We start from the raw sequence: 12,616 nt of genomic DNA, 5'->3' as shown, positions 1-12,616 counted from the left end.
TGTGGTCAGGAGGATGGTGGAAACCCACTCACATTTTATTGTGAGTTATGCTTTCATTGCTGTTCGTAAGGTGCTCCTTGTACCTCTGCCCACCTAGGGAGGACCCAAACCTGTATTTGTCAATTTTCTGGTGATTAATTAGTGACTATCCTCCTGGGGAGGGGGGGGGGGGGTGGAGGAGGAGGAGGTAAGTGGGATCGTTGGGTTGAAGTGGCTTCAAGAGGACATGCCTGGTGATAGACGTTTGGAACCAAGTGAACCCTCAATGGCAGATTTGGTAATCTAATACCTGAAATAGGCAGGCCCGCAGAACTCCAAGCCACGGTTGATTGTTCACCAACCACTCTCGCTCACTAATGGCCAAGAAGGATAAATCTGTCATTAGGCACTGATTCTTCCTACTCAGCTCCAGATAACCCTGCAAGCCAATGCCCCGATGGGTAGAGTGGTGCTGGCTGGACAAACAGTTCTAGTATGCTGTGGGATTTTAGCTGATTAAACTCTAGCAGTAACCCCTGCACTTGAAGTCCCTAAGACTTGACCTTGCCAACTAAGTCACTGAACTTGGGTAAGTGGGATGTGTCCTTATGATGTGTCCTTATGTGCACTCCATATTGAGAAAACAGAAACCTTACAGGTGGGTGTAGATTCTCAGTAGGTAGTTTGGGGACTCAAACACGGTGATAGGTTTCTGCACGTGACAGACACTCCGCTGACCAAAAACAAATCACCTGGCAGAACATTGTGGGAAATATTGAAGAACTATCCCTTAATTTCTCAAGAAATTGTTTTAAAAATAATTTATATGGTTGCCACAGTGGCTTGGAGACACACTTCTTTCTTCTCCCATCACCATCATGGAAGCACTCATCTCCCTCTCAAGTATCAGCCTGCCTCAGACTATTGCCACTAAGTCATAAGATTGTGGCAGGAAGCCCCACTGTAGGATTTGAACACATAATCTAGGCTGCCACTTTCGTACAGCACTGAGGAAATGTTGTAGTATTGGAGGTGCCAATCCTTAAACTGAAACATTAATCCAAGGTTCCCTCTCTGTTGCAGTGGTTCAGATCAGCATTAAAGATTCCATGAATCTTGAAGAAGATTATTTGAAGAAGAACAATGAGTTCTCCTGGTGCCCTGACCAATATTCCTCCCACAGCCAACATCACAAAAAAAAATTAACTGGCAAGTCATCTCATTATTGTTTGTGGAACAATGTCTACAAATTGACTGCTCCATTTGCCTACTAAGTGACTGTGACTGCATTTCAAAGTAATTAATTGTATGTGAAGCACTTTCTGAGAGACATGATAATGTGCTATATTAATGTAAGTTCTTTTTTTCTCTCCATTCATTTTGCACTGGCACTCTCCGTGCCCTCATGCTCAATTCATGCTGATCCTTTCCCTCGTCGACTCAACTTGGCATACTTGTCCCCATCATCCCCAGTTCATGCAGGCTCACTTTACCCTCCTTGCTCAGTTCATGCTGCCCCTCTCCCCTCAGTTTATTCTGGTATTCTCCTCCCCCCATAATTTATGCTGGCATTCTTTATTTTTTCCTAGTACTTTACTCCTCGCCCCTCCTCACTACCACTACTGCTGATTTTGGAGATGAAGCACCGCTACATGCTATTGATGGAAATTCCTGATCTCACAAAAATTCCTGCTAAAGCATGCAGCAGTGTATAATTCTTTGGAATAACAGGAGATATGAGATTGGAGCCAGGAGCAGTGCTGCAGAGAGAAGCCAGGAGCAATGCTGAATGGGGAAAGCCAGAGCAATTTTAACCATGAACAGATGGAAGTGGACACTGCCCTAAAAACGACCATCTATGCAAGCAGGCACGTGTTCAGAAGTCCCACTGGTAGGAGCTAGTTCTCCTTGTTTGCTTCTAAAATGGCTCATGGCATTAAATGTTCCGAAGAATAGGAAAAATGGGAAGAGAGAATTCTTGCATTCTACTTTTTTGTTCAAAAGTTCAATTGCCAGAACACAGGACACCTGTCTATGGTGTGGCTAGGAAGTGAAGGCATGAAGTCACCAGAAGAATGGAGCTGGAATAGCATGGATACTCTAATCTATATTTCAAGAGTAACAATGAGATGCCACACAAAGACCAAACCAAAGAGCTTGCACTGACAAAACAATACAGCACTTCAAGCCAGAAGGAATTTACTCACTTTACTAACTTATTTCCATGTGTCCTATTCTCTACTGACAAGTCAACATATTTCATGCAATAGCACGTACTAAATTATTTGTGAGACTGATTCTTTAATGGCTACTGACCACAAATTAGTTTTGCAAAAGCATTCTCATTTAGACCACATATTACAATTGATTAGCCAGGAAATACTCTTTAAGCTATTATACTCAGTCCTTGGTATTGAAATGCTTCAAATGAAAACATTAGAAAATTCTAATATCACCATTATTGACATGTATTATACACACACATACACATGAGATATACTAGAAATGCACGTGCCACTTTACATGAAAACATGTCTGCTATTGAACGATGAATAACAGACGATGATACCTCAGGTTCCATAATTTAGAATAGACCATGCAAATAACACTTTTCAATGGCCACAAATGTGACCATGACAGCTTCAAATGACTTGGAGATACAACACATTGATATATTGCATTGGTGCACAATACACTGTACAAACAACAAAACCGGTCATGATTTCCCATGCAGTGCAGTCCCAATTTCAACAAGGTAAGAGTGAAATAGAGCAAGAGTCCCCTCTCACAGGCAAGGAAAATCAGCCTCTTCTGCATCTCCAAGGAACCTGTTCAAAATAGTCCATAGGCAAATGCCTGAGAACAGGTCACTTGTCTACACATTTTCTGAAGGAACATGGAATGAAAGGGGGGAGATATAAAGAGGGAAATTAAAATTAGCTTTTAAAAGGGGGAATAAAAATATGGTTTGTGAGATTTACATTTTGGGAGTGAAAAAAGATGCCATATATTGAACAAATAACATTAAATATATCAACCATGCAATATAGTCTTTAAATATACTTCAACCCAAGTAAAGTTTATGGACCAGCCAATGTTTCAAAATAGCATCCTGTCTTATTTCCAGGGTGCATTATATTGACTTCATAATAGAACTGATCTTTAGAGAATTGTTGATCAACTATCACATATGCAAACGCTCACTCAGTCACTTTGCATATTACTTCATACTGACTAGGTAATACACTTCATGCTGACATTGAAATCTATCAGAGGTGAATGCATTAGAACATGATAAAAATGATACTAATGGCATGTGCTATACAAATGCATGCATTACTCACATTGAAAAACATATCCTAAATCTTTATGCATCACTGAACTACCTGTGAATGTCTGCATATCTGTGGCATCAGGTTCAGGAGTTGGTTGGAAAGGTGCGCTGCTGGAAGATGGTATCTCAGGTTCTGTAATTTATTTCAGAGAAAGCAAATAAAACACTTTGTGATCTTGCATATTAACTGATGCATGGCAACGATGGTAAAAATCAAATAGAATAGCTTCGAGTAACTTGGCAATGCAGCACATTGGTGCGGTGAATTGGTGCAACACAAGCAGACTAAACTGGACTATGAACAAAGAACAAGTGGTCACAAGTACAAAACTAATGAGCCTGAAATGAGGATAGAGAAGAAACTTTTATTCCCACAGAGTAGTGGCTAGAAATGGACTTCCAGTAAAAACAATTAAAGTGGAGTTGAATAATAATTCTTTTGAATAAGAACTGGATCAATATCCATGGGGATGCTTTCCTCTAGTCAAAAATAATGCATCACAAGGTCAGCAGAAATATCGACCAGAAGAAATCTTCCCATCTGTTAAGACAAAGCAACTGGAGAAAATCACCCCTGTTGGTTAGGAATGATATTGAAAATTTATAGAAATAAATATGGATAGAGATAATGAAGTACTGCATGGAATATGATAATCCATGTACTGCTACAAAAACTGAAATATCCTCAGTGGAATATCATCAGCCAGGGTTGAATAGTGGAGATGGTGAGATGATGGTGGATAGACAATGGTGAGTTTAGTTTAATTACATTTTGGGGTCAGGAAGAAATTTTACATAATCTTTGGTTCACCTATCTAATCTCTGAGAAGATTTCACAATAGGGTACATTGCACATCTATCATTTGCAGGGAACACTGCTGAAGAAGGTTGAGAAAGAAAATGGTCTGGGTGTTATTGTGCACAGATCACTGAAGGTTCATGACCAATAGAGAAATGCTGAAGCTAAAGCAGTGTAAATCAAACAACACCATTCTGTCACTATGTAGGTCACTGGTCAGACCTCATCTGGAGTACTGTGCCCAGTTTTGGTCCCCCACCTGGTGGGTGATATAGTGGCCCTGGAAAAGATCCAGAAGAGAGCTACAAGAATGATTCCTAGCTTAAAGAACCTCAGCTACTCAGATAGACATAAGGACCTTGGTCTATTTACTTTAGAGCAGCGTTGGGTAGAACTAGGGGACTTGAGTTTAAACCATGTTAGAGTTCCTTTTCCTCATCTACATGCTGTCCCTCAGTGACATCATCCGAAACCACATGTACGCTAATGACACCCAGCTCGACCTCACCACCACCTCCCTCGGCCCCTCCACTGCCTCTGATTTGTTACACTGCTTGTCCGACATCTAGTACCGGATGAGCAAAAAATTTCCTCCAACTAAAAACTGGGAAAACCAAAGCCATTGTCTTTGGTAGTTACTTGGCATGGAGAGTTATAAAAAGGGACAAAACTAGCTAAAAATGGTAGGGAGAGATTTTATCTTGGGGAGTGAATGTGGACCAAGCAAATTTGCTTGTGTTGTCTAAGCAATACAATATTTTGAAATACTCCACCAAATTTGTTGATTATGCCTCATTTCCATGCAAAGATTTTACTAACCATGTAATACACTTCATGCAAGTGCACTGATTAAATAATGTGAGACAATCATATTGTTTATTGGTTCCAAAACATTACATTAAATTAATTCTTAACATGGACAATTACAATGACAAGATGACTTGCTCTGCAAAAGCATATTTTATATATTATTGTGTACTGGACATGCAACACATCAGATGCCAGAACACTCAATGCGTGATATCCCAATCCTTAAAAGCTGTGAAAGCATTAGAACTGACGATTAATGACATATAAACAAATATATAACATGCAACTTGCTGCAACTGTCCAAGAAAAAATCTCACATCCATGTTAGCTCTTATTACAACTACCTGAGAACTGCTGGGTTTCCATGGGATCTAATGCAGATGTTGTGCCTGAAGTGAATAAAAATGAATTGTTGGAGGGTTGTACCTGAATTTCTGTATGATATATAGGAGAAAACAAACAACTTTCATGGTTATTTAAATAAACTAACACAGTAAATTAGGTAGAAAAAAAAGTCATAGCCAACATTGCTAATACACAATATGCCAATCAAAACAAAGCTGGCCCAAAGCCACTTCATGTTCTGACTAAATAATGAACTTAGTAAATAGACAACATTAAACTTTACTATTGATATGATTACTTAACCAGACAGCTACCTTTGAGCAAGTGCATTGAAATATGAAAACAAATCCCAAACCATAACTCTACAAATTTAAGCGCATTCTTCATTCAATATTCTACACATTCCAGATGCTGAAGAGTGACGTATGTGACATTCAAAAAGGTGATGTCATGAGCATGGCTGTCAAAATGTGATTGACTGTCATTGGCCTCTACAAAAGGCAAACATTATGCTTAATCATCAGTTCAATGCTTCCCAGCTCCAGTATTGAGTCGTCACTACTTGATGTTCAAATTACTTTAGATTTCAGAACTTGCTACAAGATAGGTTTCATGCTACAATTATCAAATCATATTTTTCCCAGAACAGAAAGAGAAAATAAACATTTTGAGAGAGAGGAACTTGACAAAATTAAAATATTTCAAATGTGTGAAGCTATCACCCTCTCTAACTGACAGAATGGCTGCATCAACTCTTGCCAAAGGCTTTAAACACAGTAAAGACTATTAAAATCTGTGATGAATGGGTGTGACTTCTGCATCAAATGCCTACTTTTGGACGATGACAATAATAATTGCTGCCCTTACCTTGGGTTTTCATTTTCTATCTACAAGATCAGGCCTTTATGTTTTTTTTTAAACATTCAGAGGAATGGTCACAAAAGATCTAACAAATATAAAAAGAGTGCTCCAACTAATGAACAGTGAGCACTCAAATTGCCTGCTTCTGCCTCCAAACCCACCTCAACACTCAATAGCTGCAAATCCTCACCTTTTACCTCAGTGGTCCCAACAACACTGAAAACATATTTGTGAGCTAAATATTACCTCTACTCCCTTCAGTATTCAAAATTGAGATTTTGCAGGTGAAATCTGCTCCCACAACTTGAATTTTTCACTTAGATCCAGTCACGTTCTTATTGACAGCCTGGTTATTGAAAAGCACCATTTGACTTAACAAGACCTCTCATGGATACCATAATTAATTCCACTATAACATCCACCATCAAAGTTTACAAAGCAATATGGAAAAGACTTGTATCATGGTACTCCAATTAAATATTTAAATCTATTTCGTGCATTGTTACCTGTGTATTATGCCTGTGTATTATGTTACCTTCAAAGTTGGGTTAAAACACAGTTCTCTTTGGCTTCATGTCTTGGCCATTTCAGTTTTTCATAAACTCTTAGTTTCTAGTTCAATAGGGGATCATCTGTCAGGAAGTCTCTCCCCTTGTTGAAACCCCATTGCAAATGTTTACCTCCTCTTACTTGATTGCTCTTTAGTATATTCATTCACTGCGTGGAGAATGCTGAATGAAGAAGATAGATTATCTGTCTTGGTAGAATCTTTTTCATTCTTTGAATGGATGCATTCTCCACACAATGTGCTTCTCCCAGCCTTCCCACATGCTTTATCAGAGATTTCCATCTTCAAATTGGGGAAACCACTAAGTTAGAAACTGCAGCTGACAATCAGGTAGGGTGGTTGCATTTTATAGAGAGCAAAAACAATCAATCATGTCTTCACAAGCTCATGACATCACTTTCTACAATGTCGAGCATGTGACTCCCCAGGAACAAATGGATGAGAGACTGAACCTTTGCGTGTGGAGAAAGCATCCATTCAAAGAATGAAGAAGGCCCTTCCAAGAAAATATAATTCCAGCAGTTGCAAAAATTAAACTGTACATAGGATGTGATGAATTGACTAGGAATAACTTTTCAAAAACATACTGCAAAATTGAACTTTAGGTAGATATAGACAGCCTGATAAATTTTAGTTAACTAAAGTAATATAACTCCTCTAAATCCACTGAATAAAATGTACGTTCAGGCACAAAGCAGTGTATTAATATACATCCGACTAACACAATGACTAAAGAGGAAGGACTAATGACGGAGACAAGTAAAGAAATGTTAGATAAGGTACAATCTCCTGAGCGAGGAAACCACTCCTTACAAGCAGTGGAAATGATGATGACAACTGGCCAAGCAAAATGCTTTTTGTATCTGTACTAAATAAATTCCACACCTCAAAGTGTAAACTCAACATATTAACCAAGCAATACTCTATATACAAATGCAATGGTAAAAGGGCCAATGAATCACTCAGCAACATAGTATTTTGGCCATGCAATACATTGATTAATCTCCAAATGATATAGCATTGCTGTGTATTGATAGATAGATGCGGTTAACTAACTAAGGGAAGTACAGTATATGGACTAAGGAGCACAATTCTTCCAAGCATGATGATTACAATGTAGGTTAGATGAAGCATAGCAAACAAATAAGCTATAGTGCACTGAACAATCAATACACTCCTTTGTAGCCAAGATGTAGTGCACCATCACAGCATACTGTTACTTTATCAATGACCTCTTTCAAGGAAACACATTCATTTTCTTATATTCTCGAAAACTACCAAACAAGACATAAAGGGGTGATTTTTGGGTGACTGATTCCATTGAGCAGGAGGCAGGCGGTACGAGTCACCCCTGCCCGTCTGATGGAATTAATCAAAGGCCCAACCAATTTTCATGATGAGCCTCATTTTCATAATGCTGGCGAGCTGCAAGTGCTGAAGCAGCTCTCACAGGCAGCTCACCAGTTGGGGAGGAGAGAGAAATCCAGCAGTTCCTCCAAGAAGCTGAGCCGGAAATAAAGAGTTAGGCAGGGTGGCAATCGTGGGGGTTGCAGACGAGCACCCGCGGGTCGGAAGATTTTTGTGGAGTCAGGAGGAGTTCTGTCAGCGGCCTACAGTGATCCCGTTAAGGATCGTTGGTTAGGCCATTCAGCACTGGGTACCAATGGGCAGAACGTGCGCGGTACATACTCCGCCCATGGGAAAAGGAAAATGGAGTCAGGATTCTACAACCGGCATAATGTTCTCACCTGTTTCAGGTGGGAGCGCTGGCTGCCCATTTTGAGGCTTGCTCAAAAATCGAGTCGGGCAGTCCTCAGGCAGCCAATGGATGAGAGATTTATTTTTGAATTTTTGTCTGACGACTGGCCCAATTTTCAGCATGAACAGGGTGATAGGCAGACGAATATCACCCCCAAAGTATTTTTGCAATATACTGCTTTGACTTAGATGTAATTTAGTAACCAAATAATATGCTTCACTGATACATATTCACTTACTGTGTAAGTAAGTGTGCTGATAAACTCTACAACTTATTTTAAAAATACTGAATCACAAGTGAACAATTTTTCAAGAATATACGCACTTTTTTGACCAATTAATTTGCTTTGAAAAAGCACCCTGACTAACCAACATGTAACATGGTAGACTGATCAGGCTTCATATTTCAAACCATTCTAGTCATGAGTAATAACATCATGACATGTCAATCATTAGGACTTATCATACTGATAACCTGCACATATGTTACAGGTCACAAATAATTCATCTTTTACACACAAACTTGTCTCTTCCATAATTTTATTATTGAAACTACCTGGGAGTTGCTGCTTGTCCACAGCAGTATGTTCAGAAGTTGTACTTAATATAATGAATGGCAAAATGGTGGAAGGTGGTATCTCAGGTTCTGTAATGCATTTTAGAGAAAATAAATTGAAACATTTTGCTGATCAAGTAGAGAAACTGATATTGGATATGGGATAAATCATAGCTTCCACTTCCAATGAACCTAATTTGCATTTCAGCATACAAGCAGACACCATGGGCTCAATTTTAAAATGGCGGCGGGATGGCAGCGCGAGGTGGTGGGCGGGGGTGATTTGCGGGCATCCCAGAGTAATAAAAGAGGTAGCCATGGAAATAGTGGATGCATTAGTTGTCACCTTCCAAAATTCTATAGACTCTGGAACAGCTCCTGCAGATTGGAGGGTGGCAAATGTAACCCCACTATTTAAAAAAGGAGGGAGAGAGAAAACAGGGAACTACAGACCGGTTAGCCTAACATCAGTAGAAGGGAAAATGCTAGAGTCTATTCGAAAGGATGTGATAACAGGACACTTAGAAAATATCAACAGGATTAGACAAAGTCAACATGGATTTATGAAAGGGAAATCATGTTTGACAAACCTACTGGAGTTTTTTGAGGATATAACTGGTAGAATAGATAAGGGAGAACCAGTGGATGTGGTTTATTTGGATTTTCAGAAGGCCTTTGATAAAATTCCACATAAGAGGCTAGTGTGCAAAATTAAAGCACAAGGGATTGGGGGTAATATACTGGCATGGATTGAGAATTGGTTAACAGACAGGAAACAGAGAGTAGGATTAAATGGGTCTTTTTCAGGGTGGCAGGCAGTGACTAGTGGAGTACCGCAGGGATCAGTGTTGGGCCCCAGCTATTCACATTATATATCAATGATTTGGATGAGGGAACCAAATGTAATATTTCCAAGTTTGCTGATGACACAAAACTAAGTGGGATCGTGAGTTGTGAGAAGGATGCAAAGAGGCTTCAAGGCGATTTAGACAAGTTGAGTGAATGGCCAAATACATGGCAGATGCAGTATAATGTGGATAAATGTGAAGTTATCCACTTCGGAAGGAAAAACAGAAAGGCAGAGCATTACTTAAATGGTGATAATTGGGGAATGTTCATGTACAAAGGGACCTGGGTGTTCTTGTACCCCAGTCACTGAAAGCAAACATGCAGGTGCAGCAAGCAGTTAGGAAGGCAAATAGTATGTTGGCCTTCATTGCAAGAGGATTTGAGTATAGGAGTAAGGATGTCTTACTGCAGTTATACAGGGTCTTGATGAGACCACACCTGGAGTATTGTGTGCAGTTTTGGTCTCCTTACCTATGAAAGATATACGTGCCATTAGATGGAGTGCAGCGAAGGTTCACCAGACTGATCCCCGGGATGGCAGGACTGTCATATGAGGAGAGATTGGGTCGACTCGGCCTGTATTCACTCGAGTTTAGAAGAATGAGAGGGTATCTCATTGAAACATATAAAATTCTGACAGGGCTAGACAGACTGGATGCAGCGAGGATGTTTCCCCTGGCTGGGGAGTCCAGAACGAGGGGTCACAGTCTCAGGATACGGCGTAGAACATTTAGGACTGATATGAGGAGAAATGCCTTCACTCAGAGGGTAGAGAACCTGTGGAATTCTCTACCACAGAAAGCTGTGGAGGCCAAGTCATTGAATATATTTAAGAAGGAGCTAGATAGATTTCTAGACACAAAAGGCATCAAGGGGTATGGGGAGAGAGCGGGAATATGGTATTGAGATAGAGGATCAGCCATGATCATATTGAATGGCGGAGCAGGATCGAAAAGGCTGAATGACCTACTCCTGCTCCTATTTTCTATGTTTCTAAACCCGGAAGGCAAGTCGGCGCTAGCGATCTGCACCAAAATGAGGCCAATTGAAGCCTCTTCCGGGTTTCGCACCCGGCAGCCAGCCTGATTGACAGGCTGGCTACTGACAGGAGCTGCAAATCAGAGGGGGGAGGAGGGAGAAAGAGAGACCTCATCGGCCGTTGCGAAAGAAAGAGTGGGGGAGAGGGAGACAGAGATCAGAGTGGGGGAGAAGGCGTCGGACATCGGAAGGGGGTGTGTGCAAAAGACATCGGACACCGTCGGGGTGGGGGGGGGGGAAGAAGACATCGGACATTGGAAGGGGGGGATGTGCAGAAGACATCGGACATTGGAGGAGGGGGAAGTAATTGGAGGAGGGGGGAGGACATCGGACATCGGAGGAGGGGGGAAGACATCGGACATCGGAGGAGGGGGGAAGACATCGGACATCGGAGGAGGGGGGAAGACATCAGACATCGGAGGAGGGGGGAAGACATCGGACATCGGAGGAGGGGGGAAGACATCGGACATCGGAGGAGGGGGGAAGACATCGGACATCGGAGGAGGGGGGAAGACATCGGACATCGGAGGAGGGGGGAAGACATCGGACATCGGAGGAGGGGGGAAGACATCGGACATCGGAGGAGGGGGGAAGACATCGGACATCGGAGGAGGGGGGAAGACATCGGACATCGGAGGAGGGGGGAAGACATCGGACATCGGAGGAGGGGGGAAGACATCGGACATCGGAGGAGGGGGGAAGACATCGGACATCGGAGGAGGGGGGATGACATCGGACATCGGAGGAGGGGGGATGACATCGGACATCGGAGGAGGGGGGATGACATCGGACATCGGAGGAGGGGGGAAGACATCGGACATCGGAGAGACATCGGACATTGGAGCAGGGGGTGCAGGTGATATCATTTGCAAGGTATGTTTGTTTAATTTTTTTACAATGGTAAATGTAATTTTATTTAATTTATTTACTTTATTTTTGCCTGATCCAGCCCTTCCCGCTTGGTTTCATGAGGCGTGAATCGGAAGCCGTGAGAAAGCAGCCCAGGTAAGTTGAAAATTGTTTTAAGTGGCCAATATGCCAAAAATGAAGTACCTTAAGTACCTCAATGAGGTACATTTGCTTGTTTAAATATCGTCCCGCTGGCTTTAATTGCCAGCGGGACCTCCGGGTTGGGAATTGTGCGCGCACCCAGATGACTCTGGGTTGTACACATTCTTCAGCGGGTTGGATCCAGGAATCCAGCCCGCTCCATATTTCTCCGATTTTCTTTGCCCCCCCTGCCCCCAACGCACCCGGACTTTCATTTTAAAATTGAGCCCCATGTATTGACGAGCGTAATATTGGTCAAGTTGTAGAGTATTCTGATATATACCAATCAAGTTGCAGTTTACAAATCAGACCATGCGCTTAACAAAAACATTCTGATTTTAGTTCCATGCAAAATATTGTAATTCATGAGTCGTAATGCACTTCATGCAAGTGGACAGCTACAATTTTGTAAACAGGACCTGATTCTTCATGAACTTAATACTTTAAAGCACCAACATGCAGCATCATGGGACGGTGAGATGTGGGTTCAAATGTGTGATCCTCCACACTGCTGAGTTTCTGATCCTAGTTGAGTTTCTATGGAAATAATGAGTATGGGCGAGGCTCCTCAAGGAGGGAAAACTAAGGGGAAAAAATCATCACTAGATCATTCTCTCACACCTCCCTGCAGTCGATCCAAAACAGCACCTATGGACGCCTTGTTACAGA

General features: G+C 41.5%; 1 long non-coding RNA gene across 1 annotated transcript; it reads right to left on the bottom strand.

Annotated features, from left to right (window-relative positions):
* Positions 1–3,365: 3,365 nt before the first annotated feature.
* LOC137327379 (uncharacterized) lies at positions 3,366–9,067 on the bottom strand. The gene is made up of 3 exons (XR_010964440.1): positions 9,011–9,067; positions 5,267–5,311; positions 3,366–3,446 (listed from the first exon to the last, which is right to left on the bottom strand). It is a non-coding gene; the product is annotated as an uncharacterized lncRNA (long non-coding RNA).
* Between the last annotated feature and the right edge of the window lie 3,549 nt (positions 9,068–12,616).

Source organism: Heptranchias perlo, chromosome 11 (genome assembly GCF_035084215.1).
Source record: "Heptranchias perlo isolate sHepPer1 chromosome 11, sHepPer1.hap1, whole genome shotgun sequence".
NCBI lineage: Eukaryota > Metazoa > Chordata > Chondrichthyes > Hexanchiformes > Hexanchidae > Heptranchias > Heptranchias perlo.
Note: the sequence above shows the minus strand (reverse complement) of the source record. Positions and strands in the feature narration are given on the sequence as shown.